Source organism: Taudactylus pleione, unplaced genomic scaffold, assembly GCF_031769625.1.
Source record: "Taudactylus pleione unplaced genomic scaffold, aTauple2 ptg002003l, whole genome shotgun sequence".
In the NCBI taxonomy this organism is placed as follows: domain Eukaryota; kingdom Metazoa; phylum Chordata; class Amphibia; order Anura; family Myobatrachidae; genus Taudactylus; species Taudactylus pleione.
Window position 1 is genome coordinate 1 of NW_028286399.1, and position 16791 is coordinate 16791.

General features: G+C 56.8%; 12 non-coding genes across 12 annotated transcripts; all 12 read left to right on the top strand.

Moving 5' to 3' along the window:
- Positions 1-367: 367 nt before the first annotated feature.
- On the top strand, positions 368-531 carry LOC148435727 (U1 spliceosomal RNA). Its single transcript, XR_015876526.1, has one exon. It is a non-coding gene; the product is annotated as a U1 spliceosomal RNA (small nuclear RNA).
- Positions 532-1791: 1260 nt separating this feature from the next.
- LOC148435728 (U1 spliceosomal RNA) lies at positions 1792-1955 on the top strand. Its single transcript, XR_015876537.1, has one exon. It is a non-coding gene; the product is annotated as a U1 spliceosomal RNA (small nuclear RNA).
- A 1272-nt stretch (positions 1956-3227) lies between these two features.
- Positions 3228-3391, top strand: LOC148435729 (U1 spliceosomal RNA). The gene has a single exon (XR_015876548.1). It is a non-coding gene; the product is annotated as a U1 spliceosomal RNA (small nuclear RNA).
- Positions 3392-4663: 1272 nt separating this feature from the next.
- On the top strand, positions 4664-4827 carry LOC148435730 (U1 spliceosomal RNA). Its single transcript, XR_015876559.1, has one exon. It is a non-coding gene; the product is annotated as a U1 spliceosomal RNA (small nuclear RNA).
- Positions 4828-6083: 1256 nt separating this feature from the next.
- LOC148435731 (U1 spliceosomal RNA) lies at positions 6084-6247 on the top strand. The gene has a single exon (XR_015876562.1). It is a non-coding gene; the product is annotated as a U1 spliceosomal RNA (small nuclear RNA).
- A 1268-nt stretch (positions 6248-7515) lies between these two features.
- Positions 7516-7679, top strand: LOC148435732 (U1 spliceosomal RNA). The gene has a single exon (XR_015876563.1). It is a non-coding gene; the product is annotated as a U1 spliceosomal RNA (small nuclear RNA).
- A 1272-nt stretch (positions 7680-8951) lies between these two features.
- On the top strand, positions 8952-9115 carry LOC148435733 (U1 spliceosomal RNA). Its single transcript, XR_015876570.1, has one exon. It is a non-coding gene; the product is annotated as a U1 spliceosomal RNA (small nuclear RNA).
- Positions 9116-10387: 1272 nt separating this feature from the next.
- LOC148435734 (U1 spliceosomal RNA) lies at positions 10388-10551 on the top strand. The gene has a single exon (XR_015876527.1). It is a non-coding gene; the product is annotated as a U1 spliceosomal RNA (small nuclear RNA).
- Positions 10552-11823: 1272 nt separating this feature from the next.
- On the top strand, positions 11824-11987 carry LOC148435735 (U1 spliceosomal RNA). Its single transcript, XR_015876528.1, has one exon. It is a non-coding gene; the product is annotated as a U1 spliceosomal RNA (small nuclear RNA).
- A 1272-nt stretch (positions 11988-13259) lies between these two features.
- Positions 13260-13423, top strand: LOC148435736 (U1 spliceosomal RNA). The gene has a single exon (XR_015876529.1). It is a non-coding gene; the product is annotated as a U1 spliceosomal RNA (small nuclear RNA).
- Positions 13424-14695: 1272 nt separating this feature from the next.
- On the top strand, positions 14696-14859 carry LOC148435737 (U1 spliceosomal RNA). Its single transcript, XR_015876530.1, has one exon. It is a non-coding gene; the product is annotated as a U1 spliceosomal RNA (small nuclear RNA).
- Positions 14860-16131: 1272 nt separating this feature from the next.
- LOC148435738 (U1 spliceosomal RNA) lies at positions 16132-16295 on the top strand. Its single transcript, XR_015876531.1, has one exon. It is a non-coding gene; the product is annotated as a U1 spliceosomal RNA (small nuclear RNA).
- Positions 16296-16791: the final 496 nt, after the last annotated feature.

Genomic DNA, 16791 nt, shown 5'->3' on the forward strand with positions numbered 1-16791 from the left:
GGAGTCATCCAGACGGCACCCGTGAAAGCCCGCCGTGCCCCGCGCCCCCGGCACTTTTCCTGTTTCCTGTCCTTTTCCTTTCATACGCCGACGAGGCTCGCAGCCAGCTTTGGCCGACTGCTTGGATGACATCACCGTATGCAAATCCGTCTGCTGCAGTGTGCCCTGGGAATGCTTGCACTAGTTTGTGCGTATGTAGTTTGGGGGTGCTTCAGCAACAAGGCACCCTTCCAGGTGAAGAGATGTGGCCTCCCTGCAGTTGTTGACCTCAGCTGAGAGTTCGCTTCGCGCATGCTCCCCAGGTAAACCTCCTTCAGTTGACGGGGGTGTGCCCGAGCAGCGGGCCTCCCCAGCCCTAGTCCAACTCATACTTACCTGGCAGGGGAGATACCATGATCACGAAGGTGGTTCTCCCAGGGCGAGGCTCATCCATTGCACTCCGGGTGTGCTGACCCCTGCGATTTCCCCAAATGCGGGAAACTCGACTGCATAATTTGTGGTAGTGGGGGACTGCGTTCGCGCTTTCCCCTGATCATCTCTGGTAAAAATCAGCTTGGTTTTGTTTGAAAGCGTCTGTGTGTCTGCTGTGCTGGTGTCAACTCTGAAGCTTTGCTGGATGTGTCCACCCCCTCCCTTCTTTGCCCCGGGGATTGGACATTGAAAGGGAACGTTGCTAGTACTACTAGCCCCATGGTTTTAGCATTGCTCACAAAACATTGTTTGGGCCTAAGCATCGGTTCCGGGACCGATGTTTCTCTGGCCTTTTCTACTTAAGCATGTAACACACTAACTAGTACATTTCACCCGTGCGCAGCGGGACTCAAGACGCTTGCGCAGACCACCAATAACCGCTCTCCACTGCGTAACCTCTGCGTTGCGTCCGTCTCTCAATCAGGCCCTCGGTCTCTTAGGTTGTGAGCACCAGACACGAAGAGAGCCAGCCGGCAGCCCAAAGTACCGCACGGTGAGTGCAGCTGCCAGCAAGCACGGCGCCCCACACAAAGACAACGTTGAGGGGGAAGCCTAGCAATGGGGAGGGAGCATCGGATGCTCCCTCACCATCGCGGGGTTAAGCGTCAAACATCGGAACCACCTGACCGATGGTTCCGGCGAAACATCAAATGATTCCCCTCCCTACCTGGCCCCTGCGCCCTGTAAACTGCGCTTCCACCTTTCCCTCAGCGCCGCGCTCTGTCCTGACCTCTCCTCCTGTGTGTGCTTGCTGCATGCTTCCTTGCTGTTGTGCCATTCCAGCGTTCTTTGCGTAATCCCACCAATAGAGGGCGGTGCAGGACCCACACTTGTTTCACTTGCTTTGCAAAGCAGGCCTGGAGCTGTTGCACGGTCCAGCTGCTGCAAGAAATCAGCCTGAGTGCTTCAAGTGCTGTGGCTGCCCACCTTGATCCCCACGCAGGGCGGACTTGGGAGTCATCCAGACGGCACCCGTGAAAGCCCGCCGTGCCCCGCGCCCCCGGCACTTTTCCTGTTTCCTGTCCTTTTCCTTTCATACGCCGACGAGGCTCGCAGCCAGCTTTGGCCGACTGCTTGGATGACATCACCGTATGCAAATCCGTCTGCTGCAGTGTGCCCTGGGAATGCTTGCACTAGTTTGTGCGTATGTAGTTTGGGGGTGCTTCAGCAACAAGGCACCCTTCCAGGTGAAGAGATGTGGCCTCCCTGCAGTTGTTGACCTCAGCTGAGAGTTCGCTTCGCGCATGCTCCCCAGGTAAACCTCCTTCAGTTGACGGGGGTGTGCCCGAGCAGCGGGCCTCCCCAGCCCTAGTCCAACTCATACTTACCTGGCAGGGGAGATACCATGATCACGAAGGTGGTTCTCCCAGGGCGAGGCTCATCCATTGCACTCCGGGTGTGCTGACCCCTGCGATTTCCCCAAATGCGGGAAACTCGACTGCATAATTTGTGGTAGTGGGGGACTGCGTTCGCGCTTTCCCCTGATCATCTCTGGTAAAAATCAGCTTGGTTTTGTTTGAAAGCGTCTGTGTGTCTGCTGTGCTGGTGTCAACTCTGAAGCTTTGCTGGATGTGTCCACCCCCTCCCTTCTTTGCCCCGGGGATTGGACATTGAAAGGGAACGTTGCTAGTACTACTAGCCCCATGGTTTTAGCATTGCTCACAAAACATTGTTTGGGCCTAAGCATCGGTTCCGGGACCGATGTTTCTCTGGCCTTTTCTACTTAAGCATGTAACACACTAACTAGTACATTTCACCCGTGCGCAGCGGGACTCAAGACGCTTGCGCAGACCACCAATAACCGCTCTCCACTGCGTAACCTCTGCGTTGCGTCCGTCTCTCAATCAGGCCCTCGGTCTCTTAGGTTGTGAGCACCAGACACGAAGAGAGCCAGCCGGCAGCCCAAAGTACCGCACGGTGAGTGCAGCTGCCAGCAAGCCTGCGCAGCCGCACGGCGCCCCACACAAAGACAACGTTGAGGGGGAAGCCTAGCAATGGGGAGGGAGCATCGGATGCTCCCTCACCATCGCGGGGTTAAGCGTCAAACATCGGAACCACCTGACCGATGGTTCCGGCGAAACATCAAATGATTCCCCTCCCTACTTGGCCCCTGCGCCCTGTAAACTGCGCTTCCACCTTTCCCTCAGCGCCGCGCTCTGTCCTGACCTCTCCTCCTGTGTGTGCTTGCTGCATGCTTCCTTGCTGTTGTGCCATTCCAGCGTTCTTTGCGTAATCCCACCAATAGAGGGCGGTGCAGGACCCACACTTGTTTCACTTGCTTTGCAAAGCAGGCCTGGAGCTGTTGCACGGTCCAGCTGCTGCAAGAAATCAGCCTGAGTGCTTCAAGTGCTGTGGCTGCCCACCTTGATCCCCACGCAGGGCGGACTTGGGAGTCATCCAGACGGCACCCGTGAAAGCCCGCCGTGCCCCGCGCCCCCGGCACTTTTCCTGTTTCCTGTCCTTTTCCTTTCATACGCCGACGAGGCTCGCAGCCAGCTTTGGCCGACTGCTTGGATGACATCACCGTATGCAAATCCGTCTGCTGCAGTGTGCCCTGGGAATGCTTGCACTAGTTTGTGCGTATGTAGTTTGGGGGTGCTTCAGCAACAAGGCACCCTTCCAGGTGAAGAGATGTGGCCTCCCTGCAGTTGTTGACCTCAGCTGAGAGTTCGCTTCGCGCATGCTCCCCAGGTAAACCTCCTTCAGTTGACGGGGGTGTGCCCGAGCAGCGGGCCTCCCCAGCCCTAGTCCAACTCATACTTACCTGGCAGGGGAGATACCATGATCACGAAGGTGGTTCTCCCAGGGCGAGGCTCATCCATTGCACTCCGGGTGTGCTGACCCCTGCGATTTCCCCAAATGCGGGAAACTCGACTGCATAATTTGTGGTAGTGGGGGACTGCGTTCGCGCTTTCCCCTGATCATCTCTGGTAAAAATCAGCTTGGTTTTGTTTGAAAGCGTCTGTGTGTCTGCTGTGCTGGTGTCAACTCTGAAGCTTTGCTGGATGTGTCCACCCCCTCCCTTCTTTGCCCCGGGGATTGGACATTGAAAGGGAACGTTGCTAGTACTACTAGCCCCATGGTTTTAGCATTGCTCACAAAACATTGTTTGGGCCTAAGCATCGGTTCCGGGACCGATGTTTCTCTGGCCTTTTCTACTTAAGCATGTAACACACTAACTAGTACATTTCACCCATGCGCAGCGGGACTCAAGACGCTTGCGCAGACCACCAATAACCGCTCTCCACTGCGTAACCTCTGCGTTGCGTCCGTCTCTCAATCAGGCCCTCGGTCTCTTAGGTTGTGAGCACCAGACACGAAGAGAGCCAGCCGGCAGCCCAAAGTACCGCACGGTGAGTGCAGCTGCCAGCAAGCCTGCGCAGCCGCACGGCGCCCCACACAAAGACAACGTTGAGGGGGAAGCCTAGCAATGGGGAGGGAGCATCGGATGCTCCCTCACCATCGCGGGGTTAAGCGTCAAACATCGGAACCACCTGACCGATGGTTCCGGCGAAACATCAAATGATTCCCCTCCCTACTTGGCCCCTGCGCCCTGTAAACTGCGCTTCCACCTTTCCCTCAGCGCCGCGCTCTGTCCTGACCTCTCCTCCTGTGTGTGCTTGCTGCATGCTTCCTTGCTGTTGTGCCATTCCAGCGTTCTTTGCGTAATCCCACCAATAGAGGGCGGTGCAGGACCCACACTTGTTTCACTTGCTTTGCAAAGCAGGCCTGGAGCTGTTGCACGGTCCAGCTGCTGCAAGAAATCAGCCTGAGTGCTTCAAGTGCTGTGGCTGCCCACCTTGATCCCCACGCAGGGCGGACTTGGGAGTCATCCAGACGGCACCCGTGAAAGCCCGCCGTGCCCCGCGCCCCCGGCACTTTTCCTGTTTCCTGTCCTTTTCCTTTCATACGCCGACGAGGCTCGCAGCCAGCTTTGGCCGACTGCTTGGATGACATCACCGTATGCAAATCCGTCTGCTGCAGTGTGCCCTGGGAATGCTTGCACTAGTTTGTGCGTATGTAGTTTGGGGGTGCTTCAGCAACAAGGCACCCTTCCAGGTGAAGAGATGTGGCCTCCCTGCAGTTGTTGACCTCAGCTGAGAGTTCGCTTCGCGCATGCTCCCCAGGTAAACCTCCTTCAGTTGACGGGGGTGTGCCCGAGCAGCGGGCCTCCCCAGCCCTAGTCCAACTCATACTTACCTGGCAGGGGAGATACCATGATCACGAAGGTGGTTCTCCCAGGGCGAGGCTCATCCATTGCACTCCGGGTGTGCTGACCCCTGCGATTTCCCCAAATGCGGGAAACTCGACTGCATAATTTGTGGTAGTGGGGGACTGCGTTCGCGCTTTCCCCTGATCATCTCTGGTAAAAATCAGCTTGGTTTTGTTTGAAAGCGTCTGTGTGTCTGCTGTGCTGGTGTCAACTCTGAAGCTTTGCTGGATGTGTCCACCCCCTCCCTTCTTTGCCCCGGGGATTGGACATTGAAAGGGAACGTTGCTAGTACTACTAGCCCCATGGTTTTAGCATTGCTCACAAAACATTGTTTGGGCCTAAGCATCGGTTCCGGGACCGATGTTTCTCTGGCCTTTTCTACTTAAGCATGTAACACACTAACTAGTACATTTCACCCGTGCGCAGCGGGACTCAAGACGCTTGCGCAGACCACCAATAACCGCTCTCCACTGCGTAACCTCTGCGTTGCGTCCGTCTCTCAATCAGGCCCTCGGTCTCTTAGGTTGTGAGCACCAGACACGAAGAGAGCCAGCCGGCAGCCCAAAGTACCGCACGGTGAGTGCAGCTGCCAGCAAGCACGGCGCCCCACACAAAGACAACGTTGAGGGGGAAGCCTAGCAATGGGGAGGGAGCATCGGATGCTCCCTCACCATCGCGGGGTTAAGCGTCAAACATCGGAACCACCTGACCGATGGTTCCGGCGAAACATCAAATGATTCCCCTCCCTACCTGGCCCCTGCGCCCTGTAAACTGCGCTTCCACCTTTCCCTCAGCGCCGCGCTCTGTCCTGACCTCTCCTCCTGTGTGTGCTTGCTGCATGCTTCCTTGCTGTTGTGCCATTCCAGCGTTCTTTGCGTAATCCCACCAATAGAGGGCGGTGCAGGACCCACACTTGTTTCACTTGCTTTGCAAAGCAGGCCTGGAGCTGTTGCACGGTCCAGCTGCTGCAAGAAATCAGCCTGAGTGCTTCAAGTGCTGTGGCTGCCCACCTTGATCCCCACGCAGGGCGGACTTGGGAGTCATCCAGACGGCACCCGTGAAAGCCCGCCGTGCCCCGCGCCCCCGGCACTTTTCCTGTTTCCTGTCCTTTTCCTTTCATACGCCGACGAGGCTCGCAGCCAGCTTTGGCCGACTGGATGACATCACCGTATGCAAATCCGTCTGCTGCAGTGTGCCCTGGGAATGCTTGCACTAGTTTGTGCGTATGTAGTTTGGGGGTGCTTCAGCAACAAGGCACCCTTCCAGGTGAAGAGATGTGGCCTCCCTGCAGTTGTTGACCTCAGCTGAGAGTTCGCTTCGCGCATGCTCCCCAGGTAAACCTCCTTCAGTTGACGGGGGTGTGCCCGAGCAGCGGGCCTCCCCAGCCCTAGTCCAACTCATACTTACCTGGCAGGGGAGATACCATGATCACGAAGGTGGTTCTCCCAGGGCGAGGCTCATCCATTGCACTCCGGGTGTGCTGACCCCTGCGATTTCCCCAAATGCGGGAAACTCGACTGCATAATTTGGGGTAGTGGGGGACTGCGTTCGCGCTTTCCCCTGATCATCTCTGGTAAAAATCAGCTTGGTTTTGTTTGAAAGCGTCTGTGTGTCTGCTGTGCTGGTGTCAACTCTGAAGCTTTGCTGGATGTGTCCACCCCCTCCCTTCTTTGCCCCGGGGATTGGACATTGAAAGGGAACGTTGCTAGTACTACTAGCCCCATGGTTTTAGCATTGCTCACAAAACATTGTTTGGGCCTAAGCATCGGTTCCGGGACCGATGTTTCTCTGGCCTTTTCTACTTAAGCATGTAACACACTAACTAGTACATTTCACCCGTGCGCAGCGGGACTCAAGACGCTTGCGCAGACCACCAATAACCGCTCTCCACTGCGTAACCTCTGCGTTGCGTCCGTCTCTCATTCAGGCCCTCGGTCTCTTAGGTTGTGAGCACCAGACACGAAGAGAGCCAGCCGGCAGCCCAAAGTACCGCACGGTGAGTGCAGCTGCCAGCAAGCCTGCGCAGCCGCACGGCGCCCCACACAAAGACAACGTTGAGGGGGAAGCCTAGCAATGGGGAGGGAGCATCGGATGCTCCCTCACCATCGCGGGGTTAAGCGTCAAACATCGGAACCACCTGACCGATGGTTCCGGCGAAACATCAAATGATTCCCCTCCCTACTTGGCCCCTGCGCCCTGTAAACTGCGCTTCCACCTTTCCCTCAGCGCCGCGCTCTGTCCTGACCTCTCCTCCTGTGTGTGCTTGCTGCATGCTTCCTTGCTGTTGTGCCATTCCAGCGTTCTTTGCGTAATCCCACCAATAGAGGGCGGTGCAGGACCCACACTTGTTTCACTTGCTTTGCAAAGCAGGCCTGGAGCTGTTGCACGGTCCAGCTGCTGCAAGAAATCAGCCTGAGTGCTTCAAGTGCTGTGGCTGCCCACCTTGATCCCCACGCAGGGCGGACTTGGGAGTCATCCAGACGGCACCCGTGAAAGCCCGCCGTGCCCCGCGCCCCCGGCACTTTTCCTGTTTCCTGTCCTTTTCCTTTCATACGCCGACGAGGCTCGCAGCCAGCTTTGGCCGACTGGATGACATCACCGTATGCAAATCCGTCTGCTGCAGTGTGCCCTGGGAATGCTTGCACTAGTTTGTGCGTATGTAGTTTGGGGGTGCTTCAGCAACAAGGCACCCTTCCAGGTGAAGAGATGTGGCCTCCCTGCAGTTGTTGACCTCAGCTGAGAGTTCGCTTCGCGCATGCTCCCCAGGTAAACCTCCTTCAGTTGACGGGGGTGTGCCCGAGCAGCGGGCCTCCCCAGCCCTAGTCCAACTCATACTTACCTGGCAGGGGAGATACCATGATCACGAAGGTGGTTCTCCCAGGGCGAGGCTCATCCATTGCACTCCGGGTGTGCTGACCCCTGCGATTTCCCCAAATGCGGGAAACTCGACTGCATAATTTGGGGTAGTGGGGGACTGCGTTCGCGCTTTCCCCTGATCATCTCTGGTAAAAATCAGCTTGGTTTTGTTTGAAAGCGTCTGTGTGTCTGCTGTGCTGGTGTCAACTCTGAAGCTTTGCTGGATGTGTCCACCCCCTCCCTTCTTTGCCCCGGGGATTGGACATTGAAAGGGAACGTTGCTAGTACTACTAGCCCCATGGTTTTAGCATTGCTCACAAAACATTGTTTGGGCCTAAGCATCGGTTCCGGGACCGATGTTTCTCTGGCCTTTTCTACTTAAGCATGTAACACACTAACTAGTACATTTCACCCGTGCGCAGCGGGACTCAAGACGCTTGCGCAGACCACCAATAACCGCTCTCCACTGCGTAACCTCTGCGTTGCGTCCGTCTCTCATTCAGGCCCTCGGTCTCTTAGGTTGTGAGCACCAGACACGAAGAGAGCCAGCCGGCAGCCCAAAGTACCGCACGGTGAGTGCAGCTGCCAGCAAGCCTGCGCAGCCGCACGGCGCCCCACACAAAGACAACGTTGAGGGGGAAGCCTAGCAATGGGGAGGGAGCATCGGATGCTCCCTCACCATCGCGGGGTTAAGCGTCAAACATCGGAACCACCTGACCGATGGTTCCGGCGAAACATCAAATGATTCCCCTCCCTACTTGGCCCCTGCGCCCTGTAAACTGCGCTTCCACCTTTCCCTCAGCGCCGCGCTCTGTCCTGACCTCTCCTCCTGTGTGTGCTTGCTGCATGCTTCCTTGCTGTTGTGCCATTCCAGCGTTCTTTGCGTAATCCCACCAATAGAGGGCGGTGCAGGACCCACACTTGTTTCACTTGCTTTGCAAAGCAGGCCTGGAGCTGTTGCACGGTCCAGCTGCTGCAAGAAATCAGCCTGAGTGCTTCAAGTGCTGTGGCTGCCCACCTTGATCCCCACGCAGGGCGGACTTGGGAGTCATCCAGACGGCACCCGTGAAAGCCCGCCGTGCCCCGCGCCCCCGGCACTTTTCCTGTTTCCTGTCCTTTTCCTTTCATACGCCGACGAGGCTCGCAGCCAGCTTTGGCCGACTGCTTGGATGACATCACCGTATGCAAATCCGTCTGCTGCAGTGTGCCCTGGGAATGCTTGCACTAGTTTGTGCGTATGTAGTTTGGGGGTGCTTCAGCAACAAGGCACCCTTCCAGGTGAAGAGATGTGGCCTCCCTGCAGTTGTTGACCTCAGCTGAGAGTTCGCTTCGCGCATGCTCCCCAGGTAAACCTCCTTCAGTTGACGGGGGTGTGCCCGAGCAGCGGGCCTCCCCAGCCCTAGTCCAACTCATACTTACCTGGCAGGGGAGATACCATGATCACGAAGGTGGTTCTCCCAGGGCGAGGCTCATCCATTGCACTCCGGGTGTGCTGACCCCTGCGATTTCCCCAAATGCGGGAAACTCGACTGCATAATTTGTGGTAGTGGGGGACTGCGTTCGCGCTTTCCCCTGATCATCTCTGGTAAAAATCAGCTTGGTTTTGTTTGAAAGCGTCTGTGTGTCTGCTGTGCTGGTGTCAACTCTGAAGCTTTGCTGGATGTGTCCACCCCCTCCCTTCTTTGCCCCGGGGATTGGACATTGAAAGGGAACGTTGCTAGTACTACTAGCCCCATGGTTTTAGCATTGCTCACAAAACATTGTTTGGGCCTAAGCATCGGTTCCGGGACCGATGTTTCTCTGGCCTTTTCTACTTAAGCATGTAACACACTAACTAGTACATTTCACCCGTGCGCAGCGGGACTCAAGACGCTTGCGCAGACCACCAATAACCGCTCTCCACTGCGTAACCTCTGCGTTGCGTCCGTCTCTCAATCAGGCCCTCGGTCTCTTAGGTTGTGAGCACCAGACACGAAGAGAGCCAGCCGGCAGCCCAAAGTACCGCACGGTGAGTGCAGCTGCCAGCAAGCCTGCGCAGCCGCACGGCGCCCCACACAAAGACAACGTTGAGGGGGAAGCCTAGCAATGGGGAGGGAGCATCGGATGCTCCCTCACCATCGCGGGGTTAAGCGTCAAACATCGGAACCACCTGACCGATGGTCCTGGCGAAACATCAAATGATTCCCCTCCCTACTTGGCCCCTGCGCCCTGTAAACTGCGCTTCCACCTTTCCCTCAGCGCCGCGCTCTGTCCTGACCTCTCCTCCTGTGTGTGCTTGCTGCATGCTTCCTTGCTGTTGTGCCATTCCAGCGTTCTTTGCGTAATCCCACCAATAGAGGGCGGTGCAGGACCCACACTTGTTTCACTTGCTTTGCAAAGCAGGCCTGGAGCTGTTGCACGGTCCAGCTGCTGCAAGAAATCAGCCTGAGTGCTTCAAGTGCTGTGGCTGCCCACCTTGATCCCCACGCAGGGCGGACTTGGGAGTCATCCAGACGGCACCCGTGAAAGCCCGCCGTGCCCCGCGCCCCCGGCACTTTTCCTGTTTCCTGTCCTTTTCCTTTCATACGCCGACGAGGCTCGCAGCCAGCTTTGGCCGACTGCTTGGATGACATCACCGTATGCAAATCCGTCTGCTGCAGTGTGCCCTGGGAATGCTTGCACTAGTTTGTGCGTATGTAGTTTGGGGGTGCTTCAGCAACAAGGCACCCTTCCAGGTGAAGAGATGTGGCCTCCCTGCAGTTGTTGACCTCAGCTGAGAGTTCGCTTCGCGCATGCTCCCCAGGTAAACCTCCTTCAGTTGACGGGGGTGTGCCCGAGCAGCGGGCCTCCCCAGCCCTAGTCCAACTCATACTTACCTGGCAGGGGAGATACCATGATCACGAAGGTGGTTCTCCCAGGGCGAGGCTCATCCATTGCACTCCGGGTGTGCTGACCCCTGCGATTTCCCCAAATGCGGGAAACTCGACTGCATAATTTGTGGTAGTGGGGGACTGCGTTCGCGCTTTCCCCTGATCATCTCTGGTAAAAATCAGCTTGGTTTTGTTTGAAAGCGTCTGTGTGTCTGCTGTGCTGGTGTCAACTCTGAAGCTTTGCTGGATGTGTCCACCCCCTCCCTTCTTTGCCCCGGGGATTGGACATTGAAAGGGAACGTTGCTAGTACTACTAGCCCCATGGTTTTAGCATTGCTCACAAAACATTGTTTGGGCCTAAGCATCGGTTCCGGGACCGATGTTTCTCTGGCCTTTTCTACTTAAGCATGTAACACACTAACTAGTACATTTCACCCGTGCGCAGCGGGACTCAAGACGCTTGCGCAGACCACCAATAACCGCTCTCCACTGCGTAACCTCTGCGTTGCGTCCGTCTCTCATTCAGGCCCTCGGTCTCTTAGGTTGTGAGCACCAGACACGAAGAGAGCCAGCCGGCAGCCCAAAGTACCGCACGGTGAGTGCAGCTGCCAGCAAGCCTGCGCAGCCGCACGGCGCCCCACACAAAGACAACGTTGAGGGGGAAGCCTAGCAATGGGGAGGGAGCATCGGATGCTCCCTCACCATCGCGGGGTTAAGCGTCAAACATCGGAACCACCTGACCGATGGTTCCGGCGAAACATCAAATGATTCCCCTCCCTACTTGGCCCCTGCGCCCTGTAAACTGCGCTTCCACCTTTCCCTCAGCGCCGCGCTCTGTCCTGACCTCTCCTCCTGTGTGTGCTTGCTGCATGCTTCCTTGCTGTTGTGCCATTCCAGCGTTCTTTGCGTAATCCCACCAATAGAGGGCGGTGCAGGACCCACACTTGTTTCACTTGCTTTGCAAAGCAGGCCTGGAGCTGTTGCACGGTCCAGCTGCTGCAAGAAATCAGCCTGAGTGCTTCAAGTGCTGTGGCTGCCCACCTTGATCCCCACGCAGGGCGGACTTGGGAGTCATCCAGACGGCACCCGTGAAAGCCCGCCGTGCCCCGCGCCCCCGGCACTTTTCCTGTTTCCTGTCCTTTTCCTTTCATACGCCGACGAGGCTCGCAGCCAGCTTTGGCCGACTGCTTGGATGACATCACCGTATGCAAATCCGTCTGCTGCAGTGTGCCCTGGGAATGCTTGCACTAGTTTGTGCGTATGTAGTTTGGGGGTGCTTCAGCAACAAGGCACCCTTCCAGGTGAAGAGATGTGGCCTCCCTGCAGTTGTTGACCTCAGCTGAGAGTTCGCTTCGCGCATGCTCCCCAGGTAAACCTCCTTCAGTTGACGGGGGTGTGCCCGAGCAGCGGGCCTCCCCAGCCCTAGTCCAACTCATACTTACCTGGCAGGGGAGATACCATGATCACGAAGGTGGTTCTCCCAGGGCGAGGCTCATCCATTGCACTCCGGGTGTGCTGACCCCTGCGATTTCCCCAAATGCGGGAAACTCGACTGCATAATTTGTGGTAGTGGGGGACTGCGTTCGCGCTTTCCCCTGATCATCTCTGGTAAAAATCAGCTTGGTTTTGTTTGAAAGCGTCTGTGTGTCTGCTGTGCTGGTGTCAACTCTGAAGCTTTGCTGGATGTGTCCACCCCCTCCCTTCTTTGCCCCGGGGATTGGACATTGAAAGGGAACGTTGCTAGTACTACTAGCCCCATGGTTTTAGCATTGCTCACAAAACATTGTTTGGGCCTAAGCATCGGTTCCGGGACCGATGTTTCTCTGGCCTTTTCTACTTAAGCATGTAACACACTAACTAGTACATTTCACCCGTGCGCAGCGGGACTCAAGACGCTTGCGCAGACCACCAATAACCGCTCTCCACTGCGTAACCTCTGCGTTGCGTCCGTCTCTCAATCAGGCCCTCGGTCTCTTAGGTTGTGAGCACCAGACACGAAGAGAGCCAGCCGGCAGCCCAAAGTACCGCACGGTGAGTGCAGCTGCCAGCAAGCCTGCGCAGCCGCACGGCGCCCCACACAAAGACAACGTTGAGGGGGAAGCCTAGCAATGGGGAGGGAGCATCGGATGCTCCCTCACCATCGCGGGGTTAAGCGTCAAACATCGGAACCACCTGACCGATGGTTCCGGCGAAACATCAAATGATTCCCCTCCCTACTTGGCCCCTGCGCCCTGTAAACTGCGCTTCCACCTTTCCCTCAGCGCCGCGCTCTGTCCTGACCTCTCCTCCTGTGTGTGCTTGCTGCATGCTTCCTTGCTGTTGTGCCATTCCAGCGTTCTTTGCGTAATCCCACCAATAGAGGGCGGTGCAGGACCCACACTTGTTTCACTTGCTTTGCAAAGCAGGCCTGGAGCTGTTGCACGGTCCAGCTGCTGCAAGAAATCAGCCTGAGTGCTTCAAGTGCTGTGGCTGCCCACCTTGATCCCCACGCAGGGCGGACTTGGGAGTCATCCAGACGGCACCCGTGAAAGCCCGCCGTGCCCCGCGCCCCCGGCACTTTTCCTGTTTCCTGTCCTTTTCCTTTCATACGCCGACGAGGCTCGCAGCCAGCTTTGGCCGACTGCTTGGATGACATCACCGTATGCAAATCCGTCTGCTGCAGTGTGCCCTGGGAATGCTTGCACTAGTTTGTGCGTATGTAGTTTGGGGGTGCTTCAGCAACAAGGCACCCTTCCAGGTGAAGAGATGTGGCCTCCCTGCAGTTGTTGACCTCAGCTGAGAGTTCGCTTCGCGCATGCTCCCCAGGTAAACCTCCTTCAGTTGACGGGGGTGTGCCCGAGCAGCGGGCCTCCCCAGCCCTAGTCCAACTCATACTTACCTGGCAGGGGAGATACCATGATCACGAAGGTGGTTCTCCCAGGGCGAGGCTCATCCATTGCACTCCGGGTGTGCTGACCCCTGCGATTTCCCCAAATGCGGGAAACTCGACTGCATAATTTGTGGTAGTGGGGGACTGCGTTCGCGCTTTCCCCTGATCATCTCTGGTAAAAATCAGCTTGGTTTTGTTTGAAAGCGTCTGTGTGTCTGCTGTGCTGGTGTCAACTCTGAAGCTTTGCTGGATGTGTCCACCCCCTCCCTTCTTTGCCCCGGGGATTGGACATTGAAAGGGAACGTTGCTAGTACTACTAGCCCCATGGTTTTAGCATTGCTCACAAAACATTGTTTGGGCCTAAGCATCGGTTCCGGGACCGATGTTTCTCTGGCCTTTTCTACTTAAGCATGTAACACACTAACTAGTACATTTCACCCGTGCGCAGCGGGACTCAAGACGCTTGCGCAGACCACCAATAACCGCTCTCCACTGCGTAACCTCTGCGTTGCGTCCGTCTCTCATTCAGGCCCTCGGTCTCTTAGGTTGTGAGCACCAGACACGAAGAGAGCCAGCCGGCAGACCAAAGTACCGCACGGTGAGTGCAGCTGCCAGCAAGCCTGCGCAGCCGCACGGCGCCCCACACAAAGACAACGTTGAGGGGGAAGCCTAGCAATGGGGAGGGAGCATCGGATGCTCCCTCACCATCGCGGGGTTAAGCGTCAAACATCGGAACCACCTGACCGATGGTTCCGGCGAAACATCAAATGATTCCCCTCCCTACTTGGCCCCTGCGCCCTGTAAACTGCGCTTCCACCTTTCCCTCAGCGCCGCGCTCTGTCCTGACCTCTCCTCCTGTGTGTGCTTCCTGCATGCTTCCTTGCTGTTGTGCCATTCCAGCGTTCTTTGCGTAATCCCACCAATAGAGGGCGGTGCAGGACCCACACTTGTTTCACTTGCTTTGCAAAGCAGGCCTGGAGCTGTTGCACGGTCCAGCTGCTGCAAGAAATCAGCCTGAGTGCTTCAAGTGCTGTGGCTGCCCACCTTGATCCCCACGCAGGGCGGACTTGGGAGTCATCCAGACGGCACCCGTGAAAGCCCGCCGTGCCCCGCGCCCCCGGCACTTTTCCTGTTTCCTGTCCTTTTCCTTTCATACGCCGACGAGGCTCGCAGCCAGCTTTGGCCGACTGCTTGGATGACATCACCGTATGCAAATCCGTCTGCTGCAGTGTGCCCTGGGAATGCTTGCACTAGTTTGTGCGTATGTAGTTTGGGGGTGCTTCAGCAACAAGGCACCCTTCCAGGTGAAGAGATGTGGCCTCCCTGCAGTTGTTGACCTCAGCTGAGAGTTCGCTTCGCGCATGCTCCCCAGGTAAACCTCCTTCAGTTGACGGGGGTGTGCCCGAGCAGCGGGCCTCCCCAGCCCTAGTCCAACTCATACTTACCTGGCAGGGGAGATACCATGATCACGAAGGTGGTTCTCCCAGGGCGAGGCTCATCCATTGCACTCCGGGTGTGCTGACCCCTGCGATTTCCCCAAATGCGGGAAACTCGACTGCATAATTTGTGGTAGTGGGGGACTGCGTTCGCGCTTTCCCCTGATCATCTCTGGTAAAAATCAGCTTGGTTTTGTTTGAAAGCGTCTGTGTGTCTGCTGTGCTGGTGTCAACTCTGAAGCTTTGCTGGATGTGTCCACCCCCTCCCTTCTTTGCCCCGGGGATTGGACATTGAAAGGGAACGTTGCTAGTACTACTAGCCCCATGGTTTTAGCATTGCTCACAAAACATTGTTTGGGCCTAAGCATCGGTTCCGGGACCGATGTTTCTCTGGCCTTTTCTACTTAAGCATGTAACACACTAACTAGTACATTTCACCCGTGCGCAGCGGGACTCAAGACGCTTGCGCAGACCACCAATAACCGCTCTCCACTGCGTAACCTCTGCGTTGCGTCCGTCTCTCATTCAGGCCCTCGGTCTCTTAGGTTGTGAGCACCAGACACGAAGAGAGCCAGCCGGCAGCCCAAAGTACCGCACGGTGAGTGCAGCTGCCAGCAAGCCTGCGCAGCCGCACGGCGCCCCACACAAAGACAACGTTGAGGGGGAAGCCTAGCAATGGGGAGGGAGCATCGGATGCTCCCTCACCATCGCGGGGTTAAGCGTCAAACATCGGAACCACCTGACCGATGGTTCCGGCGAAACATCAAATGATTCCCCTCCCTACTTGGCCCCTGCGCCCTGTAAACTGCGCTTCCACCTTTCCCTCAGCGCCGCGCTCTGTCCTGACCTCTCCTCCTGTGTGTGCTTGCTGCATGCTTCCTTGCTGTTGTGCCATTCCAGCGTTCTTTGCGTAATCCCACCAATAGAGGGCGGTGCAGGACCCACACTTGTTTCACTTGCTTTGCAAAGCAGGCCTGGAGCTGTTGCACGGTCCAGCTGCTGCAAGAAATCAGCCTGAGTGCTTCAAGTGCTGTGGCTGCCCACCTTGATCCCCACGCAGGGCGGACTTGGGAGTCATCCAGACGGCACCCGTGAAAGCCCGCCGTGCCCCGCGCCCCCGGCACTTTTCCTGTTTCCTGTCCTTTTCCTTTCATACGCCGACGAGGCTCGCAGCCAGCTTTGGCCGACTGCTTGGATGACATCACCGTATGCAAATCCGTCTGCTGCAGTGTGCCCTGGGAATGCTTGCACTAGTTTGTGCGTATGTAGTTTGGGGGTGCTTCAGCAACAAGGCACCCTTCCAGGTGAAGAGATGTGGCCTCCCTGCAGTTGTTGACCTCAGCTGAGAGTTCGCTTCGCGCATGCTCCCCAGGTAAACCTCCTTCAGTTGACGGGGGTGTGCCCGAGCAGCGGGCCTCCCCAGCCCTAGTCCAACTCATACTTACCTGGCAGGGGAGATACCATGATCACGAAGGTGGTTCTCCCAGGGCGAGGCTCATCCATTGCACTCCGGGTGTGCTGACCCCTGCGATTTCCCCAAATGCGGGAAACTCGACTGCATAATTTGTGGTAGTGGGGGACTGCGTTCGCGCTTTCCCCTGATCATCTCTGGTAAAAATCAGCTTGGTTTTGTTTGAAAGCGTCTGTGTGTCTGCTGTGCTGGTGTCAACTCTGAAGCTTTGCTGGATGTGTCCACCCCCTCCCTTCTTTGCCCCGGGGATTGGACATTGAAAGGGAACGTTGCTAGTACTACTAGCCCCATGGTTTTAGCATTGCTCACAAAACATTGTTTGGGCCTAAGCATCGGTTCCGGGACCGATGTTTCTCTGGCCTTTTCTACTTAAGCATGTAACACACTAACTAGTACATTTCACCCGTGCGCAGCGGGACTCAAGACGCTTGCGCAGACCACCAATAACCGCTCTCCACTGCGTAACCTCTGCGTTGCGTCCGTCTCTCATTCAGGCCCTCGGTCTCTTAGGTTGTGAGCACCAGACACGAAGAGAGCCAGCCGGCAGCCCAAAGTACCGCACGGTGAGTGCAGCTGCCAGCAAGCCTGCGCAGCCGCACGGCGCCCCACACAAAGACAACGTTGAG